The following is a 26,104-nucleotide window of genomic DNA, read 5'->3' as shown; positions in this document are numbered from 1 at the left end:
TTCGTACAGACTTAGATTTTTTTTTTTTCCAAATTGGGAATTGTGCCCATCTGCCTGCCTGAGAAAAGTTTGCACAGAGCTGCTTCTAAATGGCGACCCCTTGCAGCTTTTTAATTGCTACTATCTCTTTGAACATTTGGAATTTGTAATGAATCACTTTCCAACCCTGATTCATCCCAAATTCAATATTCTGTTTCCTTTCAGCTTTTTTGTTTCCCCAGCAATGAAAAGATTGGTAACCTTATAAAACATCTAAAAGCGTGGTGGAAGTTTCCTGGGGCTTCAAGTGTTGTGTTATGTTATCTTTGGAATAACTTTGATGTCCCACCGGTGTGTAATAGAAGCCCTTATTATGTCATGGAGCTGATTAGCATGCCTGTGGGAAACATTAATTCATGCTGACATCATAGCTGGGCTTGCAATCAATCAGTTTTTTTGCTTCTCTTTTCTACTCCCCACCCCAACATACCCGGCAACCCACCCTCCGATGCTCTCAACGTAAAGGTGATGGCTGGCTTTCTGGGGATGACAGAGCAGGTAAGCAGGTTTGGAAGCCCCTAGATGTGGCTGAACCTCACCCCCCGCAGCTGCTGCCTCCTGACGGCCCCGGGAGGAAATGGTGAAACAAAGCTTTTGGCAGGAGCAGGGAGAAGTCTGCTGGCCCTTTGATTTGCCTTGAAAGGTTTTGATTTAGTTGGCATTCAGACTCTTGATATATAAAACTTTTAAACTCAGTAGTCAGCCTGGCTGCCTGAATCCATTTGGTTCCGGTCATTTATGATTAAGCTGATTGCTGGTGGCCCTGGTGTTGCGGGGTGCAGTGCTAGCCTTCATTGGGTAAGACTATCACATTCCAAACCATCTCTTTCTTCTGACGAAAGTACGTTTCGTTGACAAAGGAAGCTGTAAAGAGGAGACATGTAGACTCCTATTATCACAAATTGTTAATATTTAACATGCATTAAAGAGCTATCTTTCTGTTCGCCACGTGCAATTAATTTAATCACCAATGCACTGTTAAGTATCTATCAGAAATGTGAATTTTTTTTCACGATGTATTAATCTGGTAATCACGTCTTTCCTTTTACCTTTAGATTTAGTGTCATTATTTTATGTTATGTGGAGTGTCCCCTGGAAGCAGGAGGGAATTACAGGAAGTATTTGGGAGAACCTAATGGCATCTGATTTGGGGTGGGGACAGTTGAGGGTATTTCGAGTTTGAACACAAATTGGGGCTCCGTTCCTCCCTTCAAGGCATGTGTGGCCCACTGTCCTCCCTCTCTCTCACCTCTAGATCTCTGTAGCTCAGAAAGTTGGGACGACAGCCTCCTGGTGCCACTGTTTGACCTGGAAGATGGAAACTCTTGTTTATTGTGAACCGAGGCAGGAGAAAATTGGGGAATGAAGGTTTTATTTTAGCTGTGTATATGGGTAGCTGCATTTTCCTACCTGGGGACCACTTTACCATAGTTGTGGGCCCCCAAAGCACCCTACACTCCCCTTTTGAAATGCTCATCACATTCACAACTGTCTTCCCCTGTTAGACTTAGGCTGCCCAAAGGAAAGAACATGTCTGTCTTGTTCACCAGTGTATCCCCAGTATTGAGCACATAGTAGGTGCTCAATAAATACTTGTTGACTGAGTGAGTGGTTCAGTCAAGCCTGGCAGGAAACAATCCACTCAGATGGTTCAAGGGTCTTTAATGGAGTGACAACTTCAGAGGTGTGGGTAGCGGTAAGGGAATGAATAAGGGATGATGAATCACCCAGGAACCAACAACAGTGAGAAGTTGTTACCACCCCAAAGCTTGAAAGGATAAGGGGAAAGAATGGTGTCACCAGAGCCAGTGAGACATGGAGCCTTGGAGGAGAGGCCACCTGCCAAGAACTGTGGTCATGGAGGGTGGCAGCCCCTAACTGGGGAACGTGCCCCGGGAAAGAAACGGAATGGATATTATACCTTTAACTTCTCTCTCCTCTTTTCCTCCAATCTCCCCCTGGTGGGAGATTAATTAATATTGACCAAACTCAACTGAAATCCAGATGGCAGAGGAAGCTGGGTGATCTTAGGTGTCAGCCTTCAGAGATACAAACAAGGTGAAGAAGGGCAAGGAGAGAGTTGGAGTGGGACACATCAGCACAATGAAATATTGGGTAAACCCTTCTATCCAGCACACAGCCAACTGGAAGGAAGTAAAGAAGAACCTAAATCAAAATAGATAGCACAAGGCCCCTTTTGTTCATAGAAGGGCCTCACAGAGAGTGATCCTATTTACTCTTACTTTACAAACATTACTAACAGTTTTGGAGATGGCACTTCCTAAGCAAACCATTCAGAGGTGGGCAGGAAGGGCTTATTAGAAGACAATACAATTACAGAAGCAACAAGTGGATGCTTCCAGCTTTGTGTTGAAAGAGAGATAACAGGAAGTAACAGGAAACACAAAACACACGGAAAGCAGAGCAACCTAGGATCGATTAGTACAGGGACAACTCCCCCATTCACTTCCAACAGTCCTGAGAACATCCCCGTTTTAAAGACTACATCACTAATGTAGTCATTCGTATTTACAACTTGGTTAAAGGATGATCCATACATACCCCTTGTGTAAATAGGCAGGGGAATATATTACATACTTTGAAATATTTCTGATGAGACTCGTCCAAATTAAATAACAAACTGCAAAATATGAGAGAAAGCATCTGAATATTTCATAGATCAGCTTATTCCCCCAAGTGCTAGATGAATGGAACATTGTTGTAAATGTCTTGACTACACGCTCACAGTGTGACGTGGGATGAGAGTTAAGGCTAACTCACCCCCAGTATGTTCCTGCATCCCCAGATGACCCAGGAGAATAGTATATTTCAACTCATTTCTAAAAGCCAGACCTGCCCAAAGATGGACTTGGGCTACCTTGGGAGGTACCAAGTGCCACTGTGAAATGTCTGCTTCTGTTGGGTGGTTGGACGAATGACCCTTGGGATACCTTCCCACCCTGAGATTCTGTGTTTTCAGGTTTTTATTTCCCACCAACCCTATGAAATATTTTTTGCCCCATTTTACATTTGAGGAAGAAAGTTCTGGGAAGTCAGTTGACTGTAGTTGCACGATTGGAGAAATAGTAAAGCCCCAAGTGAAGGCCAACAGTTTTTGAGCACCTAATATGTGCTAGGCACTGTGCTAAAGATGTGTGAGATACAGCCCCTGTCATTGAGATGTTTATATCTTTATGCAAAACAGTCATGCATTCAAATCATCCAAAGGATATTTGGAAAATGTCCAAAGTGAAGTCTATCTCAGATGCAAGTGGAACAGAGAAGGAACAGGCTTCACAGCAGAAGTGAGGTTTGTACTGATTTGAAAGGTAAATTGGGGATTTCCCTGACCAATGAAGCGTGATCAGCATGTAGCTTAGTGGAGAAGACTAGATATGCAAAATGATGGAGATGTCAGAGGGTATGTTTATTTTCACCTGCAAGAAATCCAGAACAGCTCCATCACAGAGGTCATCTGGGGGAAGAGACAAGGCAAAGAGCAGGTAGAGAATACTGAAGCTCAGAAAGGCAAAGTGACTTGCCCAAGGTCACCCAGCAGACAGAGCTGGGAGTTGAAGCCAGGTCTACTCACAAACCCAGTGCTCTTTAGGCTGGATAATAGTTCCCCTGGGCTGACCACGTTGAGAACACACAGCCCTCATATCATGATCCTCCCCAGGTGACCTTATTTGGCTACAAGAGACTTCCAGTCAACACATATTTTTCGAGCCCTAAATTCTGAGTACCCAACCTATGGGGAGGATAGAGGTTTTAAAAAGTCTTAAGTTATTGTGTTGGAGAATGAGACTTTTGTAAAAATGAAACAACATGTATGTAGAAACCTGCTATAGAAGTTGCCCTTCACAGATTAACTGTTGGTCTGTGATGATCTATTGGCCTTGTTTTATTTTATTTTATTTCATTTTATTTCATTTTGTTTCATTTTCATTTAAGTGTACTCCATTTCATTTTTTATTTTCTATAGTCCATTTAAAAAAATGTTTTTCCTTTCATTCCAAACGTCCCATCCTAAATCCAAATCTCTGACTCCCCATATGTGCATCCTTGCTGGTGAATTTAATTGGAGGTCTTCGAACCTGCCTCTCCATACATTTATAGGTACATCTCCTTGAATACATTTTGTATAGTTTTGTGTGCTATAATTAGGTGGCATTGGACTACACATCTCATTCTGCAAGCCCTAGGCAGCATCCTGTCATCAAGCCTACTAATATATGAAAGAATCTAACTAGCTTCATGTTGGTTCAGGTCAAGTTTTGCCACCAAATAAGTTTGTCCCAAATTTATGAAAAAAAAAACAACTTCGTATTTTCTGAGGTTTTTGCTTTTAAAAGTCACAGGTAAGAGGGGTGCTTGGGTGACTCAGTAGGTTGAGCGTCCAACTGTCGATTTGGCTCAGGTTATGATCTCAAGGTTGTGAGATCGAGCCCCACATCAGACTCCGTGACAGCAAGGAGTCTGATCGTCCCTCCTCCTCTGCTCCTCCCTCTACTCACTCATTCTCTCTTTTTCTCTCAAATAAATAAATAAATAAATAAAATCTTTACCAAAAAAATTGCAGGTAAGGGACTGTGTAACAGAAGCACATTTTACTCCTCTGTTCTGCCTCTGATAGACACCTCTGTATCTCCAACTGCCAATTCAAATATTGCTTCAAAAGCAGACTCCCTCCATGTCTTGCTGTGAACCTTTGGGAGACTGTCTCCGGGATAAACACCCAGAAGTAGGCGTCCTAGGATCCCAGGATTTGTGTGTATTTAATTTCACTGATTACTGCCAGATTCCTCTCCAAAATACCTCATGGATTACTCCCACCAGCAATCCATGCAGGAGAGGTCCCATTTCTTAACATCCTCACCATCCCTGAATATTAGCCGATGGTCTGATTTTTTCCCCAATTTGATGGGTATAAAATGCCATCATGTTTGTTCTCAATTGCATTTTTCTGACTACCAGTGAGCATGAGCTTTGTTTACATGTTAGCTATTTCTGTTTCCCTTTCTGGGAAACACATATTCATATCTTTTTGGCACCCCTTGCCCTCCCCCCCGCAACTCTATCATTTGTTCTTTTGGGTTTTGACAAAAAAAAAAAAAAAATCTACTCCAAGGTCACAAATATATTTATCGTATTTGTTTGCTATATTTCTTAAGTTTTACTATTCATATTTCATTCTTTAATTCATCTCATTCATCTAGTGCTTACAGTTTTGCATACGGTGTGGGGTTGTGATCCAACTTCTCCATGCTGTGAGTCTACTTCTCCTTTTACTAAATAAATAATCTGTACTTGCCCATTCATTGGTGATGAAATCTCTCTTAGATACCAATGAAGTACAAAATCCTGTTAGGACATTGATTGGAATTATATGTATTTTTATTCAGGGAAATTTATCATCTCTATATTGCCCAGCCATTCCATCCAGGAGCATGTTATGTCTATTTATTTGTTTTTTAAGATTTTATTTATTTATTTGAGAGAGAGAGAGAGAATGCAAGCGGGGCAGGAGCAGAGGGAGAAGAACAAGCAGACTCCCTGCTGAGCGCAGAGCCGGACACCAGGCTTGATCCCACGACCCTGAAATCATGACCTGAGCCGAAATCAAGAGTTGGATGCTCAACTGACTGAGCCACCCAGGTCCCCCTTATGTCTGTTTATTAATTTAAGTCTTCTTTCATGCCCCTGAAAAATGTTTTCATTTGTTTATTTTTTTTCTTAGAGGACTTTTGCACACTTGGTGCTTTCTAATTTTACTTCTTGTTCTAGGTAGTATCCTATCTTTTATTACTCCTTTCTAGTTGGTTATTGTTAGTGTCAAGGCACTAACTTATTGACTTATACTGTCTTAAAAGGAGCACTTTCTTCTTTTTTTTTTATTCTTATGTTAATCCCCATACATTACATCATTAGTTTTAGATGAAGTGTTCCATGATTCATTGTTTGTGCATAACACCCAGTGCTCCATGCAGAATGTGCCCTCCTCAATACCCACCACCAGGCTAACCCATCCTCCCACCCCCCTCCCCTCTAGAACCCTCAGTTTGTTTTTCAGAGTCCATCGTCTCTCATGGTTCGTCTACCCCTCCGATTTCCCCTGCTTCATTCTTCCCCTCCCGCTACCTTCTTCTTCTTCTTCTTTTTTTTTCTTAACATATATTGCATTATTTGTTTCAAAGGTACAGATCTGAGATTCAACAGTCTTGCACAATTCACAGCGCTTACCAGAGCACATACCCTCCCCAATGTCTATCACCCAGCTGCCCCATCCCTCCCACCCCACCCCCCACTCCAGCAACCCTCAGTTTGTTTCCTGCAATTAAGAATTCCTCATATCAGTGAGGTCATATGATACATGTCTTTCTCTGTTTGACTTATTTCGCTCAACATAATACCCTCCAGTTCCATCCACGTCGTTGCAAATGGCAAGATCTCATTCCTTTTGATGGCTGCCTAATATTCCATTGTGTATATATACCACATCTTCTTTATCCATTCATCTGTCGATGGACATCTTGGCTCTTTCCACAGTTTGGCTATTGTGGACATTGCTGCTATAAACATCGGGGTGCACGTACCCTTTCGGATCCCTACTTTTGTATCTTTGGGGTAAATACCCAGTAGCGCAATTGCTGGATCATATGGTAGCTCTATTTTCAACTTTTTGAGGAACCTCCATACTGTTTTCCAGAGTGGCTGCACCAGCTTGCATTCCCACCAACAGTGTAGGAGGGTTCCCCTAAAAGGAGCACTTTCAATGCTTCTCCACTGAGTATGGTTTTTGCTATAGTCTTTTTATCAGGTGATGGTTGTTCTCAACTAGTGTTATATTTAAAAAAAAATAAAAAGAAATTTTAGATATGTCACTGCTATAAAACATTTTTTCTACTTTCTACTAAGATTGCCACGGAATTATTGTCCTTACTTCCTTCATGGGGTTAATAATATTGAATTTATTCTGATATTAAACATTATATTCCTGCAATACATCCTATCTGTTCATTTGTGCTTTTTAAAAATATATATGTTGAAGTGGAGGAGGGCGGGAGGGATGGGGTGGCTGGCTGATGGACCGTGGGGAGGGTATGTACTATGGTGAGCGCTGTGAACTGTGTAAGACTGATGAATCACAGACATGTACCCCTCAAACAAATAATACATTATATGTTAATAAAAAAATAAAATAAAATACATATGTTGAATTTAGCTAACTATGTTGCTTAGGATATTCACATCTATATTCTCATGTAAACAACTTCTTTCTTCTTTCTCTTCTATACCGTTCATACATGGTTCCCTCTGTGCCCAATGAAAGAGTTTGGCTTTCAAGTCACTACAATCCTGGCCTCCGAGAGACACTGACCATATTTAAGACAAGTTGTGTACAAAATGTATGCGAGAGAGAGAGACAGACAGAGACAGAGACACAGCCATCGGGCCTGGAGGAAGAATATGGTTACTCTGTATATGAACAGGATTTTGCCAAATAGAAATGGCACTAGATGTGCCACAATAAACAGAAAGAGGACAAGTTCTTTGGGTTCTCCGACTTCTGCAGTGATTGCGATGTTCTCAGGCAAAACACATTGTAGTCAGCCTGCTTGTTTTGTCCGAGTTATTCCTGGAAACTCTGCTATGATTGTGATCCATGCTAGCCTGAGATATGGTAAATGGAGAAAATAAAGTATTTCACAATCTTGGTCATAAAACTGAATAACTGTGACCTGACATATTCTCAGGAAAATAAACTTAAAAACATCTGGATGGGAAAAGGGAAAGAATTTCTTGTGTATGTCCTATGTACCAGGTGCAATGCTAGGAACTTTATATTCTACCTCATTTAGTCCTCACAAGAGCACAACAAGTGAGGTATTATATCCCCAATTTACAAGTAAGGAAACAGAAGCTCCAAGGAGCTCTATAAACCAGTTATTTGAGTAGTACAGCAAGGATTCAAATCCAAATCTGTCTGATTTTCTGAGTTTTTTTAATTATACTTTTATCTCTGGTATTACTAATTTGCCTTTCTTGTGTCCTTGTGAATGTATATCCTTGCTTATTTATTTATGACCAATCAACCCCTTATAACCTTCTTTCCTTTTGCTATGGAAATAACCCAAGGGCAGTACTTGCTAAAGCAGCTTGCGTTAGCCTATAAATGTTTTCTTCTTCCACCTTAAACCCAGGGGACTCTCAGGGCTGGCTGCCACAGGAACCAAGAACAATAGCTTTTGAGATTCTGTCTGCCCTCAAATCAGATCAGGGTCTTGGAGAAGTGACCTATTTTACAAATACAACGAGAAAGAATAGATCTATAAGTAGGAAATTTCCATTTTCCATTTTAATACCTTTGATGAAGGAAAGAATACCTGATGGTTGAACGTGAAGAATTTTGAAGTTTATAGAGAATCTCCCATTTTGTTCTAGAAAAAAGAAATCATAACATTTGTGTGGTATTACAAGTAAGTAGAAAGCAGTAAGAGCAATAATTGTTTACACCACAATAGTTCTTTATAGTTGTTAAAGCATATTAATGCCCTTCCTCTCTTTGGCTACTTCCAATGATATTTTACAGACAAGGAAACTGAAGCATTGAACTATACCCAAGTAAAGTTGATTGCATTAATTCCTCCAGCTCTTAACTTTTAACTGTATTCATTCCCATTGTCATCTATCTTTGAAGGTCTTCCCATTGACACGTAGAGTACATTTCTCTGACCCTTGATTCTGTGTTTGACCATGTAATTTGCTTTGGTCAATAGGATGTTAGCAGACATAACCAAAGCAGAGACTTGAAAGTGCTGGGGTGTGTGTGTGTTTGCATTTCTCTGCTTTTGCTTTCTTGCTCTTCAGACATGGCCATGAGAAGAACAATCCAGGCTGGCCAGCTCTTCCAAGGAGGAAGACATGCGACATGTGGAGCAAAATCTTCCCCAGCAAAGATGCACCAGCAAACCTCAACCTGGAGTAGAGCCTCCCATTGACCTGCAGACTGATAAGCTTCAGTTATAGATGATTGTTGGTTTAAGCCACAGAGTTTGGGGGGATAGTGCATTACACAGCAGTAGCTAACTGATACATCAGATAAACCAGCAAGGAAGTTGTAGAGCTAGAATTAGAATCAGGTCTTCAAACATATTGCTCTTTTGACCTTCGACTATGCTCAGTTGCTTTTCATGCAGAGAGACATTTATTTGAGTGTGAAGATGGAGCCTTTTTGGCCAGGGATCATGTCACACCCATCTCTGAATCCTCAGCACCTAGTCCAGTACCTTGTACATCATAGCTACTCAGGATGTGTTTATTAAGCAAATAAGAGATAAAAATATAAGAAACGTACTTCAATTCTTCTGTTATGGATTTTTAAAATTCTTAAATTTTTAAAAAAAGATTCTTTTTAATAAAAATAAAATAAAAAAGGAAGGTACATTACATATGGTCAGTGAAAGCTTCTAAAAATAGGTCCCAGTACCTCCACAAAGAGGGCACGATCATCATTTTCTTTTCCGACATCTGTCCATATGTGGCATATTTCCTCTCTGAAGAGAGATCAAACCCCATAAAATGCATCATTTATATGCCACTCCCCATTATGAAGCAGCATGGAGACCATTAATGAGAGGCAAAGGCTAAAAGAAGAGTTTCAAGAGTTGCTTTCAGGCAGACTGCGGCGAGAGGCACGGTCCTTTGGGAATGACACACACAGACACGCAGGACAAACACGGTACCAGATTCCCCGCCCATCCCCCCACCCTCACCCCTGTCCCCATTGCCCCATGGGGGGGGGACATAGCTGCCGTGGCAACTTGAGGTAGAGAATTTGTAAAACCCACATGGAGAGCTTTCTCCTCTGATTTTTTAATCTCAGAAGTCCAACAGCGCCGATGAAGGTAACTGTGACATTTCCAATTTTCCATGCACCAGGCCCATTCCATTTTCCTTCGTGGTGCTGCTTCCATGGTATGGCTCTGACAATAATTACAGCCGGAATAAAACGAAGGGCGTAATAGGAACAAAGCGTGGCTGTAATTGCCTTCTCATTATTTGCTAACAGTTAGTTATTCAGTCACAGGGAAAAATTACACAGCAATTGGATGACAATGGGGAAGCAATCACTGAATCCCACAACTATGATATTTTTGCTTGTTGGGCTTTAGACCTTTTATTCATATTTTGATTAAACAGCTGGAGCATTAAACTGACATATGAATGTATCCTTGGTCAAATTCCGATGTGTTTGTTTCTACCCCATTCAAAATGTTGAATTTAAACTAGCATATACAGTAGACCTGTAAATACTGTAGTCTATTGACTTTCAAATAAATCTCTCCTCATTACCCCAGTTCATAAAGAAGGCATGGGGTGGGTGTAATAGCAGACATTTTTTTTTTTTAACACATCAGTTTTCAGATGGTGTTTTAAAAAGAACAATGTGAAACCAACATGGTGCATTCTTTCTGCATTCAGATTTTTCTCTAACTTAACTTTCTTTTTTTTTTTTTTAAGATTTTATTTATTTATTTGACAGAGAGAGAGAGAGCGTGAGAGAGGGAACACAAGCAGGGGGAGAGGGAGAGGGAGAAGCAGGCTTCCCGCGGAGCAGGGAGCCCGATGCGGGGCTCGATCCCAGGACCTTGGGATCATGACCTGAGCCGAAGGCAGACGCTTAACGACTGAGCCACCCAGGCACCCCTCTAACTTAACTTTCTAAACCCGAGACATTATAAATGGATTCTTAGAAAACATTTATTCTTCCTCCTTCCTACAGGTAGAGAAACTGAGGCCCAGAGAGGCAACTGAGATGTTCAGAGTTATCCAACTCTCTCTTCTTTTTAGGACTTAGAAACCAGAACTCTGACGCTTACTGTGCTATCAAAATGTCTTCGGTCTCCACATTTGCTTGCAGGAGGAGAACTAGAAGAGCAAGACAGGTAGGATCTATGCCTGCCTAAGCATCCATCTCCATATGCATGCACACACACACACACACACACACACCACGTTGATGCTACACATTGCTTGACCTTGGAAAGGTCATTTAGGGGTTTCCTGCTCCATGTTTATGATCTGCATGGTAAGTTTCATGGGCATGACCTTTCCTTGTATTAAGGAGCTCCTTGCTCAAGATCATCAAGCCGGTCAGTGTGACAGCAAATGATTAAAACCCAGAATCTAAGTTTTGACCCCTGAAGTCACTGGTGACCTTTAGCTACTTACAAGTAATTGCAACTTACCCAGTTTTTCAAGTCAATCTACATTATTTCATGTTTACCCTCTGCTAGACACCATGGGGATTCCAAGGTGAATTAAAAATTCCTGTCTTCAAGGAGCTTAGCCTCTCTTGGCAGAAACCATGAACCAAGGCATGAAAAGGTCAGTGCATTGTCAAGGCCAATCCTATGACTGTTGACTCAGTTTGGGTTCCCCCATAAGCAGATCCTGAGACAAAGATTTAAATGCAACCAGTTTATTTTGAAGGTGATCCCCAAATCTGGAAACGAGGAATCAGACCAAAACAAAAAAGGCAGGAGGCCAACACAGGGCGCTTTGACGGTTACTGCCAGGGACATCTGGGTCCCATGCCCCCTGGGGAACTCTAGGAGACAGTGGAGAACATGTCTCAGTGTTAATCTGACCCACTCCTGAAGGGTGAAGGAATGGTGGTTATCCTGGTGTCCTGACCGTCACTTATTGAGAGCTGTTTCTGAGGGCATCAACGCTTTGCATTTCCCATTTACTCTGTGCATGAGCCCAGGATCCACCAGAAAAAGCTCTTGGCAGAAACGTGCAGGCATTCTCAGTGAGCATCCTTCCATGTCGACAGGTGAGTGCCAAGGTGATGCAGGTGGGAAGCTAAGAGGATCTGCCACTGTGTTGAAAGGCAGTGTCCCAGAGGGGGTGGTGTGGCTGAGCAAGACTTGGAAGGTGAAGGAAAGAGCATTCTAGAACAAGGCACACACCTGCATGAGGGCATAGCTCCAGGCCATCATTTTTAAATGACCTCAGGCTCTGTACCAGAGGCAGAGAGTGCTCAGTTTCATCCTAGCAAAACTCATTATATAAATTTTATATATATATTCTTTCCCAGCATTCAAGGCTCTTCATAATCCAGCCTTAGTTTACCTCTTGACAAGTTCTTAGCAATCCATCCTGGGCTCCTATTCCTGCCCACGCTGACACCTGCCTTCGTGGCCCTTGCAATCGTTGAGGTTCTCAGCTCCTGCAGTCTTTCCCGACGTTTCTCTGCACCTTGCTCCAGACCTGACACACTTACGCAGTTGCCACTCACTTCTGGCGATAAAAGCCACAATCCCTCTATGCAGTTCCCAAACCCCCAAAGCTCCAGAAACTCAAAGGATTTTGTTTTGTTTTTGTTTGTTTACTTTGCTTTTTAAAAAATCTTACGTAGTAGCAAAACCCGACCCGAACTGACTTGAAGCTATTTATAGTTTTCATTTGATCTAAATATTCATACATTTCACCGCATAAATATTCATGTAGCTTGGTTACAGAATGCAGCCCCAGACCCTGCCGCAATTTTATATGGGCTCCATGTTTCTTTTCTAAAATGTTTATATGAGCACCAGAGTTCTTTGCTAAAACCTGAACAATTCTAAATTATAAAACATATATCTCTGGCTCAAGAGATTGACATACGGGGTTGTGAGCCTATAACAACAACAACAGTAATAATAGACACTACTGTAGTCCATTTTGAGTGCTTTATATATATAATGATTTTAATCCTTACAAAGACTGGACAAGAGAATTCTAGTAACTAATAGCCCTTAGAAAAGTAAGGTTCAGGGGCGCCGGGGTGGCTCAGTTGGTTAAGCGACTGCCTTCGGCTCAGGTCATGATCCTGGAGTCCTGGGATCGAGTCCCGCATTGGCGGGGGGGGGGGGGTCCCTCCTCAGCAGGGAGTCTGCTTCTCCCTCTGACCCTCCCCCCTCTCATGTGCTCTCTCTCTCTCTCTCAAATAAATAAATAAAATCTTTAAGAAAAAAAAAAGTAAGGTTCAGAGGTGTTATGTAACTTGCCCAAGGTCACACAGCTAGTAAATGACCAAGCCAAGGTTCAAACCTCAGGCAGTCTGGCAGAGTCCCACCTCTCTCTTGTTTCACTGTGCTTCTAAGTATGAGTGCCTGCCTTGGGGTTGTTCAAAGCACTCAGCCCAGACTAATCTTCTGGCTTGTCCCTGAGTGTCTTCTTGGGGACCCTTTCTCCTTCCAACTCTGAATTCTCAGCTCTGAGTTCCCAAGCCACCGTCTTGCCCGGGGCCATTGCATTCGTGCTGGGCTTGGGGTGAAACTTTCAGAAGTTTCTTGCAAACTTTAGTGATCTGCAACCCCCCCACACCACAGCCTCAGGGGGAGCAACTTGCCTCTTGCAGCCTGGCCCTGGAACTGGCTGTTGAGTGAGCCCCGGATCTGTAGCCCCTCCCCAGGCTCCTCCTTCCAGCCCCCAGAGCCTCACCCCTGACTCTCCACTGTCTTACAGGCTTTCTAAGATTTAAGACCATGTAAGTCTATGTCCTGAGCATTATCCCAGGACCCTGCGTATGGCAGAGCCTTCGTGATGTAGGGGAACAAGAATACTTAACTGAAGGAGGAGGGCCAGATCTAGGCTCCTTTGCAAGTGTAGACATAGCCTTGGTTTTGAAATCACTCTCACACCTGGCTCTCCTCCCTTTCCCCTGTCAATTTGTGCCAGAACGAAACAACAAATGGAGGACAGCTTTCTTGACTTCGTCTGGGCTCTGGCAGGCTTGAGTCCAAGCTGCGGCTAGGTTTAGGTCTGCTCCAAGTGCCTCTCATCCTCTTTGGACCAGGGATTTGTCTGGGCACGTTTCTCTCCCAGTGATGGCTAAAACACAAGAAGGGAAACCTCCGAGCCTATCAGAACCATTAACACACCATTGGCCAATGCAAGTCCCGTGGCCAAGCGCAACAGCAATGCGTCCGAAGTACACCTGGCCTGGAGTGAGGCAGTGGCGGGTAGCATAGCCAAGCCCCACATCTGTGGAGGAGGGAAGTGTACTCCTTCTGAAGACAGGAGGGAGATGGGGCACAGAGAAACCATCTGTCAAGTGATAAGCCTCATCTACCACCCCACTAGAAGGTAGAGCCAGAAATCAGCTAGGGCTTGTAAGCACTGGGTCATAGCTTCATAAGCCCTGTTTTAAGTAGTAACAAGTAGCCAAGGAAGATCTTGTCGTAGGAAATAATGCCCATGCAGGCTATTGGGTTATTGCCCTTGAGTCTGAAGCCATAAGGCTGCTGCTGAGGCGTTTGAGAGGAGGTGGGATAGCCTGAGCAGTGGACGTGCAGGTGAGAGTGTGCTTTGCCTGGCTGACATCCCTCCCCCCACTCCCCCCACCCCACACACACATGCATATGACCCTACCTTTGTGCTTCCCCCTGGGACTCAGACCCATCATTAGATGTTGAACTTCCTCATCCCTCTCCATGCAGTCTTGGAATGCATCATCAAAGTCCAGAGCAAGTGCATTTGAATTCTTTGCCTCGCAGCAGACCTGCTTTCTTGTGTTTAAAGAGATTGTTAGAAATTCCCAAATTTTGGAGCTGTGTTTTTACTGGGAGGGAGGAACGAGTAGAAGAAGCTCCCAGGGGATTAATTTATTTGTATTTTGTTCGAACTCCTGACATTTGGAAATGGCTTGAAGATCTTATTAATGTTTGCTATTTTTGATTTGCTTTGGAGGATGCTAGACTAAACCATGGAATCCTGGAAAATAGAATTGTTATTTTCCTTTTCAGAGGTGCCAAGTCCGAAACTATTTCCTCAAGTGGGTGGCCGGTCCTCAGCTCTGGTGCTACCACTCATCACCACCCTCACCCCAGCAGACATTGCAAATAGATCCCAGCACTGCTGCCCGCTAAGCCCAGACATGGCCCCAGATCCTCCCCACACAGTCCCCCAGACAGCTGCTACTTCTTGATCAGAGTTAATGCAACGTAATTGCCATCCTTGCTCTAAAACTTTTTAATTTTTAACATGCCGGTAAAATAACTTTATCCAAATCTTTGCAGAATTCTGGTAAAGATGCTGCCATCTTCTGTTCTAATTCTTATTATGCTGCTACTCAACTCAAAAATCATCAGTCTCCAAACTCCTTAGCTTGCCATCAAGGTCCTCCAGTATTTGACACTTTCACTCACCAGGACTAACGTCCTTCTAATGACTTTATCACCCCTTGTGATAGGCAAAATTCTAATCAGGCTCCTAAGATTCCTGCCCCCATGGTATATATGCCCTGTGTCATCCCCTCCCCTTGAGTATGGGAGAAATCTATGAATAGGTTTAGGTTACTAATCAGTTGACTTGGAGTTCAGTCAGAAGAGTTATCCTGCCTGGGTGGGCCTGACCTAATTGGATGAGCTTTTAAACAGAGAGACTGGAACCTTCCAGAAGTCAAGAGATTCTCCCACTAGCCTTGAAGAAGTAAGCTGCCATGTTGTGAGAGGGTCTACAAAGTAGGACACGATGGGGACAAGAACCTGAGAGTGGCCTCTAGGAGCCAAGAGTGGTCCCTGGCTGATAGCTAACAAGAAAATGGGAACCTGAGTCATACAACAGCAAGGAATGGAGTCCTGCCAACAACATGAACTTGGAGCTCCAGAGAGGAAGACTTTGATTTCAGCCCAGTGTGGATAATCCAGCTAGGCTGAGCCCAGACTTCTGACCCACAGATGCTGTGAGATGATACACGTTTGTTATTTCAAGCTGCTAAGTTTGCGGTAATTTTTTATATAGCAGTAGGGAACTAACACTTCCCTATCCTCAAGCCACATGCAAATCCTTATTATTATCCATACCCAGGCAAGTTTTCCTTGCTCTGGGAAAACTTTGATCAGAGCCTTTTCTCATGCTGGGAGCCTTCTCTCATCTGTGCCTCAGCCATACCCAAATATCACCTCCTCTCTGAAGCCTTGTCTTGGTAGGCCCAGACATATGTTACCTGGTCATTTTTTGTAATGCCACAATTATTTTTCTTTGCTTGGGCCTTGTATTGTCAGATGCCGTAGGCACTTGTCAGACTACAGGCTCCCTTGGGGAGAGTCAGTGTCTGCCTCATCCTTGCTGCCCATTCCTACCTAACTCCCCGTACCTGTTGACACATATTTTAAGCCTTTGGAAAAGGTGGAAAGGGCTGTTGATTGAAGTTGATGTCCATTTCCACAAGGCTTCTAATTTACAGTAATGTTTACCATTTGGTAATTAGCAATAATGAGGCTCTTTGGTAAGGTCCGTCATTGACAGTACTAGAGAAAGTAAATATATGCCAGCCTTCGATCACTGAAATAAAGGCCAGATTCATCTAAGAAATGAATTTGGGGTTATGAGAAACTGCAGGAGAAATATTTGAGGGAGGGTGTGATGGAAGACAGAAGTTAGGTTCCTTATAAATTGAAGTGGGGAATCTAGGAGGATTGGCTACTTCTTTCTTCATTGGTGGAACTGGATGGAGAAACATAATCCATGCCCCGTTTGTATTATGTCACTGCCCTCCCAACATAATAATGCAATCAGGTATTCATTCATTCCTTTCCCATATCATGCTCTGTGCTCAAATTCAAGCTTCCTGCTACCTAGAAATGTGTGCATCTGCCTCTCTACTGCAGGAGGGCTGCTCTCGGAGGCAGAGCTGTCTGATGACAAATGCTAGGCATGGACAGAGCTCGCCTCACTCAAGGATGAGTAAGCAGGGGAAAAGCATAATACATGAAAAACTACCATGGAGCATTCATCCTGAAGACACAGAGAAGGAGTAGGCCTCTGAAAATGATTTACTGCTGGAAACAGAAGAGGAAATTAGAAAGCTATTTAGCATTCTCCATAGAATACTCAAGGAGACCATTATTTTTTGAAGAAGCAGAAGAAAGCCATAAGGCAGATACAAACTGACAACAGAATCTCATACAGTGAGAGAGAGTGAAGAATCGCGAGCAAGCTAAAAATGCCAAAACAAGGGGCACCTAGGTGGCTCAGTCGTTGAGCATCTGCCTTTGGCTCAGGTCATGATCTCAGGGTCCTGGGATCAAGCCCCGCATCAGGCTGTCTGCTCAGCAGGGAGTTTGCTTCTCCCTCTCCCTCTCACTCTGCTCTCTCTTTCAATTAAATAAATAAAATCTTTAAAAAAATCTTCATCAGAGGCAAGAGAAAGCAAAACTGACAAAAGAAAACTGCGTGAGTGTCATGAAGAACAAACTTGAGCCATGCTACCAAGATCAAGAGAATAAAGCAATGAGATAGCGTGGCAACGCAGGATCAGCTTAATGGTTATATATGTTTCTGAGGAGGAAATAAGCAAACTTGGAATAAAAGCAATAATCAAAAAGTAATTGGGGATACATTCGGTGAGCTGAAAAAGGTCTGAGTTTATAGATCTGAATAGTTTATCACATTTTAAGTGAAACTCTAGAGAAGAAGTACTCAAATCAGCCCGCATACTGATTTCAAAAAATTATAAACATCTATGAAGAAAAATCAGATTATCTAAAATAGAATGAAAATCAGGTCACCTCTAGTGACTTCTGGACAAACCTGGATTTCAGAAGACAATGGAACAATGTCTATAGAATTTGCAAGGAGAGGCTTGAAAATATTCTTGCACATGTATAGCCAGGTGGTTTTTCATATATGAAGGTTTGGGGAGGACAGACCCCAATATGTATGTAAGAGCTCTGACAAAACTCAAGGAAAAGAAATGAACATTTAACTAATATTCATTGAACATCTTTTATGTGCCTGGCACACTTCAAGGCACTGGGTTTACAATGATGATCAAGGCAGATGAAGTTCCTGCCACCACGAGACTTACATTTTAACAATAACAATAGAAATACGCAAATAAATAGATATATGGTATACTATCAGGTAGATAATGCTGTGAGGGTAAAGAAAGTGGAGCAAGGTGATAAAGAATGACAAGGGTTGATATTTTAGATAGTGTGGCCCTTAGAGGACTTCTCTGAGAAGGGAACACCAGAGAGCAAATAACAGTGCAAACCAAAGTCATGGAAACAGCATATAAAAGACCAAGAGAGGGAAACTTGCTCACCATGCTTCAGGAAGAATTAATGAGGCCATGACAGTTTAGCAGAGTTGGAGGGTAAGAAATGTAGGAGATGAATTTGGAGAGAAAGTCATGGGGTAGATCAAGTGGGGCCTTGACACTGGGATTTCAAAGTCTGGATTTTGTTTCAGACACAATGGAAACCATTGTGTGGATTTTGTCTAGGGGAGTAGTATGACCTGACTTATGTACTGAAAAGATCACACGGGAGTTGATGTGGAAAATTAGACAAGGAGAGGTGAAGGGTCCACTGGAAAGTGGGGAGCCTGATCAGGAAAGCCACTATAATAACCCAGGTGGCCTATGACGGTGACTTTGGTCAGGGTGTCAGATGTGGAACCTTTACGAAATGACCGAATTTTAGATAGAGGTGTTTACTGGTGGGTTAGATGTCAGGTATGTGAGGAAGAGAAGAGTCAGTGATGACACTAAAGTGTTTGGCCTGAAAAATAGATAAATGGAGGTGCCATTTTGAGATTGGGATATTGGGAAAAGAGCATAGAAGAAAACAATTAAGTTTCTGTTTCAGACATGTTAAATTTTAGATGGCTGATATTGCCTACAGTAACCGAAATCCCCATATTTCTGTGGCTTAAAACAAATTTGTTTCTCACTCATTAGACCAATGCAGATATTCTCGTTTGATGAAAGACCTTCAGTGTCGTGACTCAAGGATCCCGCTCCTTCCATCTGTGGCTCTACCCTCCCCTAGGGCACATTCCATTGACAGATGGGACGAAGAACTAGTAACATGGCTGCACCTAGATGCAGGGAGGGTGAAGCATGGGAGAGGAAGGCCTTAGCCAGGTAGTGGCTTCCTAGCTGCAACTATACTATGGAAGGAGACACATGAGTAGTGGACCGTTACTTACCTCTGCTGTAACATCCAAGTAACAATACTGAGCGCCTGATAGGATGCAAGTATCACAGTCGGGGTAAGACTTGAGTTGGAGAGATCCACTTCAGGGAGTCATTAGCATGTAAATGATAAATGACATGTAAAGCCAGGGAGAACAGATTCGATTCTTAGGGCAAGAGGCCACAAACTACAGGTCACAGGATGGCCATCTTGATCCATTAAAGTTGTATGGGAACACACCCGTGCTCATTGTTTCTTGTATCATCTTTGGCTGTTTTCACACTACAAGGGCACCACTCCTCTGAAGAAAGAGCTGGGAATTGTTTCTTGTGTGTCCTTCTAGAAGGTTTATCTATGTCTATCTGTCGTCTGTCATCCATATCTATCTACCCACTATCATACAAATACATGCATCAACATATAGAGGGATGAAAAATATTTGTGTATACATTTATCTGGGACACATGTGCATACCTTTTTAGATTACCTAAAATGGGGCACCTGGGTGGCTCAGTTGGTTAAGCAACTGCCTTCGGCTCAGGTCAGGATCCTGGAGTCCCTGGATCGAGTCCCGCATCGGGCTCCCTGCTCGGCAGGGAGCCTGCTTCTCCCTCTGACCCTCCCCTCTCTCATGTGCTCTCTCTCTCTCATTCTCTCTGTCTCAAATAAATAAATAAAATCTTTAAAAAAAAAAAAAAAGATTACCTAAAATGGTTGCTCTATACACATTGTTGTATAACTTAGTTTTCTTGCATTTAATATATCTTGAACATTTTTTGCATGACAGTGTGTATAGGTATCTTCTCTCTTCCTCTCTCTGCTTTAGTTGCTGCCAAGTATCCTGTTTTATGGATTTACCATAAAGCAGTCCTCCATTAATTGGCAATTTGATTATTTATTTATTTACCCCTCCCTCCACATGCTGTCATGTGGACATCCTTATACTTTTTTTTTTTTTTTGAGCACTAATACAAGTCTACTTGCAAGATAAAGATATTGAAAGGTAAATGGCTAGGTCAAAGGGTATATACATTTTTAATTTTCATAGTTATTGACTATTTGCTTCCAAAAAAGCTATGCTAATATACATTCCCATCAGCAGTGTATGAAAATGTTTATTAGTTTTAAAACCATTTAAAAATTAAGAAGGATTTGAATATGCTTATATAGAAATATATTTTAAAATGAGTAGAGCAGTCACCACATTGTGTGACTTTGACTTTGATTCCTTTAGAATATGAGCCGTAGTGTAATCTTTAATACACTGTATATATCTAATGTGAATCTTAGTTGACTCAAAGAAGCATTTTATAAGACATTTAAAAATGGGAATTGGGCCTTACACAGGACTGCATGACTCATATGAAATCATATTGGTATACTAGCTCACTTTGCTTTTCACCATGACATACATAAAAAGATATATTAAATATATCTATCATGTGATAGAGGAAATGTTTTCTATTAGAAAAATGTCTACCACACTTCTCCCAGGTTCTGCTGCAATGCAAATTTTGTATTATGGTTCTTCGTACATTTTTTTCTTGCAGCTAGATCTTTATTAAAGTCAGTGAAAGGCTGTGCTTTTCATGTTATGAATAGGCATCATAATTATCTAATGCAACTACTCCTAAAATCAGATTAGTAATTAGCTGGACCAACTGATTGGTATGACTTCCTGGATGTGGCTCTTTAATGTTGAACATTTACTTTGTGCTTGAAGGATTTGTTTGTGTGTTTCCTATGTGTGATGAGAGCTTTTCAATAATTAGCTCCTAAGGGATGTCGTATTCCAATAGTTAAAGAATAATTACAGCCTTATGAAAAGTGAAATGACTTCGGCTTCCTTTTGTTGTGGTTTAATTGTATGCAACAAGTCTAGGAGGCATCTCATTTCAAATGGTGATAGTGAAGATGTAGCTTTCATTTAAAAAAAAAAAGGTGTGAATATCACGAAGTGGCAAATTGATATAATTTTGAAAACAAACAAGCAAACCACCCTATTAAAATAAGCCTTGTGTTATTTCATTAGTTCATAATTTTGATTACAAATTAAACTGTGGCAGAGTGAGAAGTTGTAAGGTTATAACTACAATGAGGTGGAACTTGAAAAAGTTCACATCAAAAGGCATCAACTGGGAAATAGGCATTGTAATGGACTGCTAATTAGTGTCAACCACAAAAATGAAGAAGAGTAGAATGACAGGCCAGTTCTCACAGATCATATAGTCTGGGGGAGAAGTGAGAGTAAAACACTAAAAAGAATATTTTTTCAATGCCCTTCCTTTTATTTTTGAAAATTTGGCTTTTTAAGGAAAAAGAAAAGTTTGTAAATCCAAGTGTACCAAAGTAATTTCACTCTAAACTCGTGTGAGGTGCAAAAAGGTGCTCCTTTATACAGTAATATATCAGTCAGCTCTTGCTGAAATAATGCTGTGTAACCAAACACCCCAAAATTTGGTGCCTTAAAATAACAAACATTTATCTGTCACCCATAGGTCTGTGAATTGGCCACAGGTTCACTGGACCAGGCTTGGACTCTAGGATCCAAGCTGTAGGTCGGGCTCAGGTCTGCTTCATCTATCCTCTTTGGACCGATGGCTGCCATGTTCATCTCACAGAGAACAGCAGAAAAACACAAGAGCCAACCCAAAATGCAGGAGGACACAAGTTTCTACTAGGTTAGTGGTAAACTTCCATTTGCCAAAGCAAGTCACATGGCCCCACCCGAGATCAGTGGGGTAGGAGTGTGTGCTCTGCCCACTGTGCAAGAGGAAGGGTGAAAATTTGTGAACAATCAGTCAGATTATCATAGTACCACATGTTGATCATCATGGTTGATATTATTTTCCCCATTGACAGGAATTAAGATCCTCCCACATTTATTTATACACACACACACACACACACATCTTTGATTACATCAGGCCACACTTAATTGAAAATGTTCAAGAAAAGGAAATATGATGAACCCATTTTACTTGCAGCACTGGATGTAACAAGACATAGTAAGAAAAAAGCCATACCTCTCGTGCAATGAGGTCTGGGCCAATGGAAACATGAAGCTGAAAGAGTTAAAGGAATATTTTCCTTCTGTCCATCTTGAAAATCATATAGGCCAAATGTGTGACATGAAAAGGAGACTTGCTTTGAAAACACTAGAACTTTGCCTAAACTTGCGTTATTATCTGTGCAAAACCTCTTCTCTCAAGGCATCCTATGAGATAGTTTATCCCAGCACTGATGAAATTAATAATCCACATAGCTGTGGCAGCCTTGTTGAAGCCATGCACCTTGGAAATAGTTGAGCTAGGGTATGGTTTGGAAGGAGGAATAAAATTGTAGAACCTCCTTGGCCAAGTGACATCACCCATTTCAGAGTTGCTGATCTGTGATTTTGAAGTAGATCATGGAGGAATTCCAAGCCAATCTGTGTTCCTTCATCAGGTAACTGGAGGAGATGAGAGACGGTTTTTTGCACAGCTCTGTTTTGACCATTACGTGATGTCAACAAGGAAAACTCACTGGTCATGAACTTGTTTTTGGAAATTGCCACTTCCCTGGAAAATGGTGAAATGTTGCCTGGAAGAAAATCCACAGTACCTGTGTGTCGCAGACACTGTCTGCACCTTGCCGGCATCTCCTCAGCACTCACCGTCCCTGCATTCTGATGACTTCTTGCTCTAAACACCTGCCACTCTCTGCCTGAGAATATTTTCCGGCTGCTGGAGTAGGCTTGGCCTGTGCATCAGGCAGGCCCCAAATGCTGGAAAAGTGAGTATCTCCAGGGGCGCAGCCTCAATCAGTGATGGATGGGCATTGATGTTTAAGCACCCGAGCTTCCTGCCCCCTTGCTTGGGACAATTCCGAATCACATCTTCCACTCTTTCCCAGGATTTGCCAGCACGACTGAACCCGAGTGGCCCACAGCAATAACCTGCTCCATAATGCACTCTTTATTGTCTTCTTTCCATTCCCTGACTCACTTCCCCACTCCTCTACAGGTGCTTCCTGGGATCACCTCCAAAATAAACTATTTGCACTCAAATCCCCATGTCAGGGGCTGTTGGGGGGAAACCCAACCTAAGACACTGTACACCTGCAAAGCTTGACATTTCATCTGTTTTTGCTACTTGGTGAATAAAAAAGCTCTGTTCATTATCCTAAGTCACTGCTTTTTTCAGAAGACTCTGCTAGTGTCAAAACAGTCTGCCAACAATGCTGACAGGCATCTGGTCAACCGCAGGGAAGAGTCTCCATGAGATCAGAGCCAGGTCCTAATTCGCCACCTTTCCAGGGGGCTTGTCAGAAAGTGGGAACAGACTGTGAAGGCTTGCTCCAGTATCCTGAAGTTGCCTGGTGTCCAAGGACAAGTCTTAACGTGCTTCATTGACTATTGGATGGAAGAGAAGTGCCTATTTCTCAAAATGATTGGAAAGAATTTCTTTATGTTTTAGTGTCTTTCGCAGACTTTTTTTTTTTAACCAAATAAACAGGATACATCTTTTCATTCAGTGTTCTACCATCCTTAATATGGTTGCAAATAACCTCTGAGCCCTTTAGACTTCAAACTTCTAGATGAGGGGACTGGTGGTGGGGAGTTTACATATTTCCCTGATTTTAAGCCACAATCTACTGTAAGATGTGTCATTATTTTAATAACAGTTTGAGTGAAGGAGGAGATACTATCTACATCACACGTGCTCATTGGCTCTAAGAGGGCAAAACCTTGTCCAGAAATTTTAACATGGACATCTGAGAATGAAGGAATTAGGGGGTGGAGTCTGATCGGTGTTAGCAGAATGACTTCACAGATACACTTGGTGGCAAGAAGCGATGTAACCCGGAGAGGTTACAGTGGGTTTCTGAAGTTTTCTAACGCTCAGGGATCCTTAATTCTGAAATGCATAAACTTTGGTTGCCAATGAGACAGATGACCTCTCTGACTTGACAAAGGAACTAATGTAAAACACATTCCACCTGAAGTCTTGGAGAATTCTGGCGTTTCTCTGCCTAGTCTCCGGTCCCCCGGGGCCACAGGAGCCGCGGGGATCCTGACACCGTTTGTCACTGTTCGAGTTTGTGCATCAGCCTTATCAGCTCTTACTGCCCTCAGAATGAAGAAGAAATGGAATAGGTCGCATGTCACGGATGGCCATGTTGGATCCACGGGTTTACCTTCTCAGTCAGTCCAAACAAAAGAACCTTCTAATGGAAATTTACTTTTGAGAACAATGAATGTTTACTTTTTGCTGGCTTTGTGAAATCTGTATCTATTTCCTTTTGAGGGCGGAGGAAGGAACCATTCATTTTTGTCTGGGGAAGAAAAAAAGACTGAAAGATAAAATTGTATGAAGATCTATTTGATTGATGAGTCTATGAAAGGAGTATATTTCCAGTGCAATAAATAAGTTATATGCACACTTTCGCATGGATGTGCATTTTCCAGAAGTTGATAGATTCCTTTCGACTTTTCAATGGGATCGCAGCCTCCAAAACTCTCTTTTTTTGATTTTTCATTACTGATTTTCTTTGGCAATTGAAGCTTGTAGAAGTTTAAGTGGTTTATTCCACAATGAATATATAGAAAGCTGTTTTTGAGGTTGCTTTTGTAAAGTGTATTTTTTCTTGAAGATGAACAAGTTCCTCTGGGGCTGTTGATTTAACTTTATTATCCTAATAATCCTTAGCACCCTTTATATACACTGGAAAAAAGGAAAAAGTTTGCTATTTGGCCCAATCACAAACGCTCTCACTTAATAAATTAAGCTTGATAAGATTTTGGCACATGGGTCTTCTTTGTTACTTCTGCATAAATTTTAATTCCAATCTGTTTCCTTGTAAACAGTGGATAATCTTGTAGGAATGTTCTCTCCCTTGCTTAGGGATGATTTGCCTTTTCTGCTCCAGTGTCTCTCCATGCCTCCACCCCCTCTCCAAAAGTCTTCACATATTTCTTCTCCTTCAGAACTTATATAAATATATGTTTCTTTGTGATGCTAAAAACTAATCTTTGTTTTTTCAGGCTTTTAGGAGGGATACTTACCTTAATCCTCTTAGGTCTGTGTGCCTTGAAGTGATAGCACTTGGGAAGTTTCAAGTTTCAAGGAGTAGCTCTATTAGGACCTGGCTGGAGGGAGCTTCTGAGATTCCTGTCCTATCAGCCTTGTGGGGAGTACTTTAAAAAGATGTGTGGCTCCCACTATTGCTCTGTGTTTGGATATCTACCAATGGTGCATTTAAAGAAAAGAATAGAAAAGAAAAGAGAGGGGGTGTGGCTGGCAAGATGAGAAGAGAGGACAAAAGAATTCAAATTACAATGCATTGTTTCTACTTTACTACCCTTTACATATAATTAATTTTCTAATTATGGAGCCGGTTTTTTCTTTCTTTTTTTTTCTTGTTCTTAGATTTTAGAAGTCCGCTTATTTTATTAAAATATCGTATTCCCATTATCAGGCTTATGCATTTAATAATAAACTGCAGTGTTTCTGATCTGGCATTCAAAGCTGTTTGTAAATCCCATATGTCTCCACGTTACTGATCAACAAACCAGCCCTCAGCAAGTCGCCTTGATAAAGATCCTCATTTCCCAGAGCATTTATTAAGCACCTAGCACTGCCCAAGAGGTAGTGAGAGGTGCTGATACTGAGAGAGAAATTCACACAAAGCAACTGCCAAGATCTGTTTGTTTTAAAAAACTCCCTCTGGCTATTATTTGGGATTTAGTGAAAGTCATTTATTTAATACTCAATAGCTGGTCTCCCTAGCGAGGATCTAAACCAATGTCTCTCCTGAATACAGTTCACAGGCCTCCAACCACATCACAGTCATTTAGGGGAGCTGTTAAAAATGTGAATTCTCATGCCCCAGACGTGCTGAATTAGAATCTCTGGGAGCGGAGAAGAGGAATGTGCATTTCTAACAAGCTTCCCTGGTGGTTCTGCTCTAACTAAAGTTTGAGAACCACACATCTAGCTTCCCGACCACGCCGGACTGTTTCAGCTCCTGAGTACCCAGTCTAGGTAACTCTCTGGTTCCTGCTTCATCTTCCGGATGACAGTGTTCTGGGGAGAAGAGTGCGGGGC

Source organism: Neomonachus schauinslandi, chromosome 16 (genome assembly GCF_002201575.2).
Source record: "Neomonachus schauinslandi chromosome 16, ASM220157v2, whole genome shotgun sequence".
Classification (NCBI taxonomy): Eukaryota; Metazoa; Chordata; class Mammalia; order Carnivora; family Phocidae; genus Neomonachus; species Neomonachus schauinslandi.
This window is presented reverse-complemented; position numbering follows the sequence as displayed.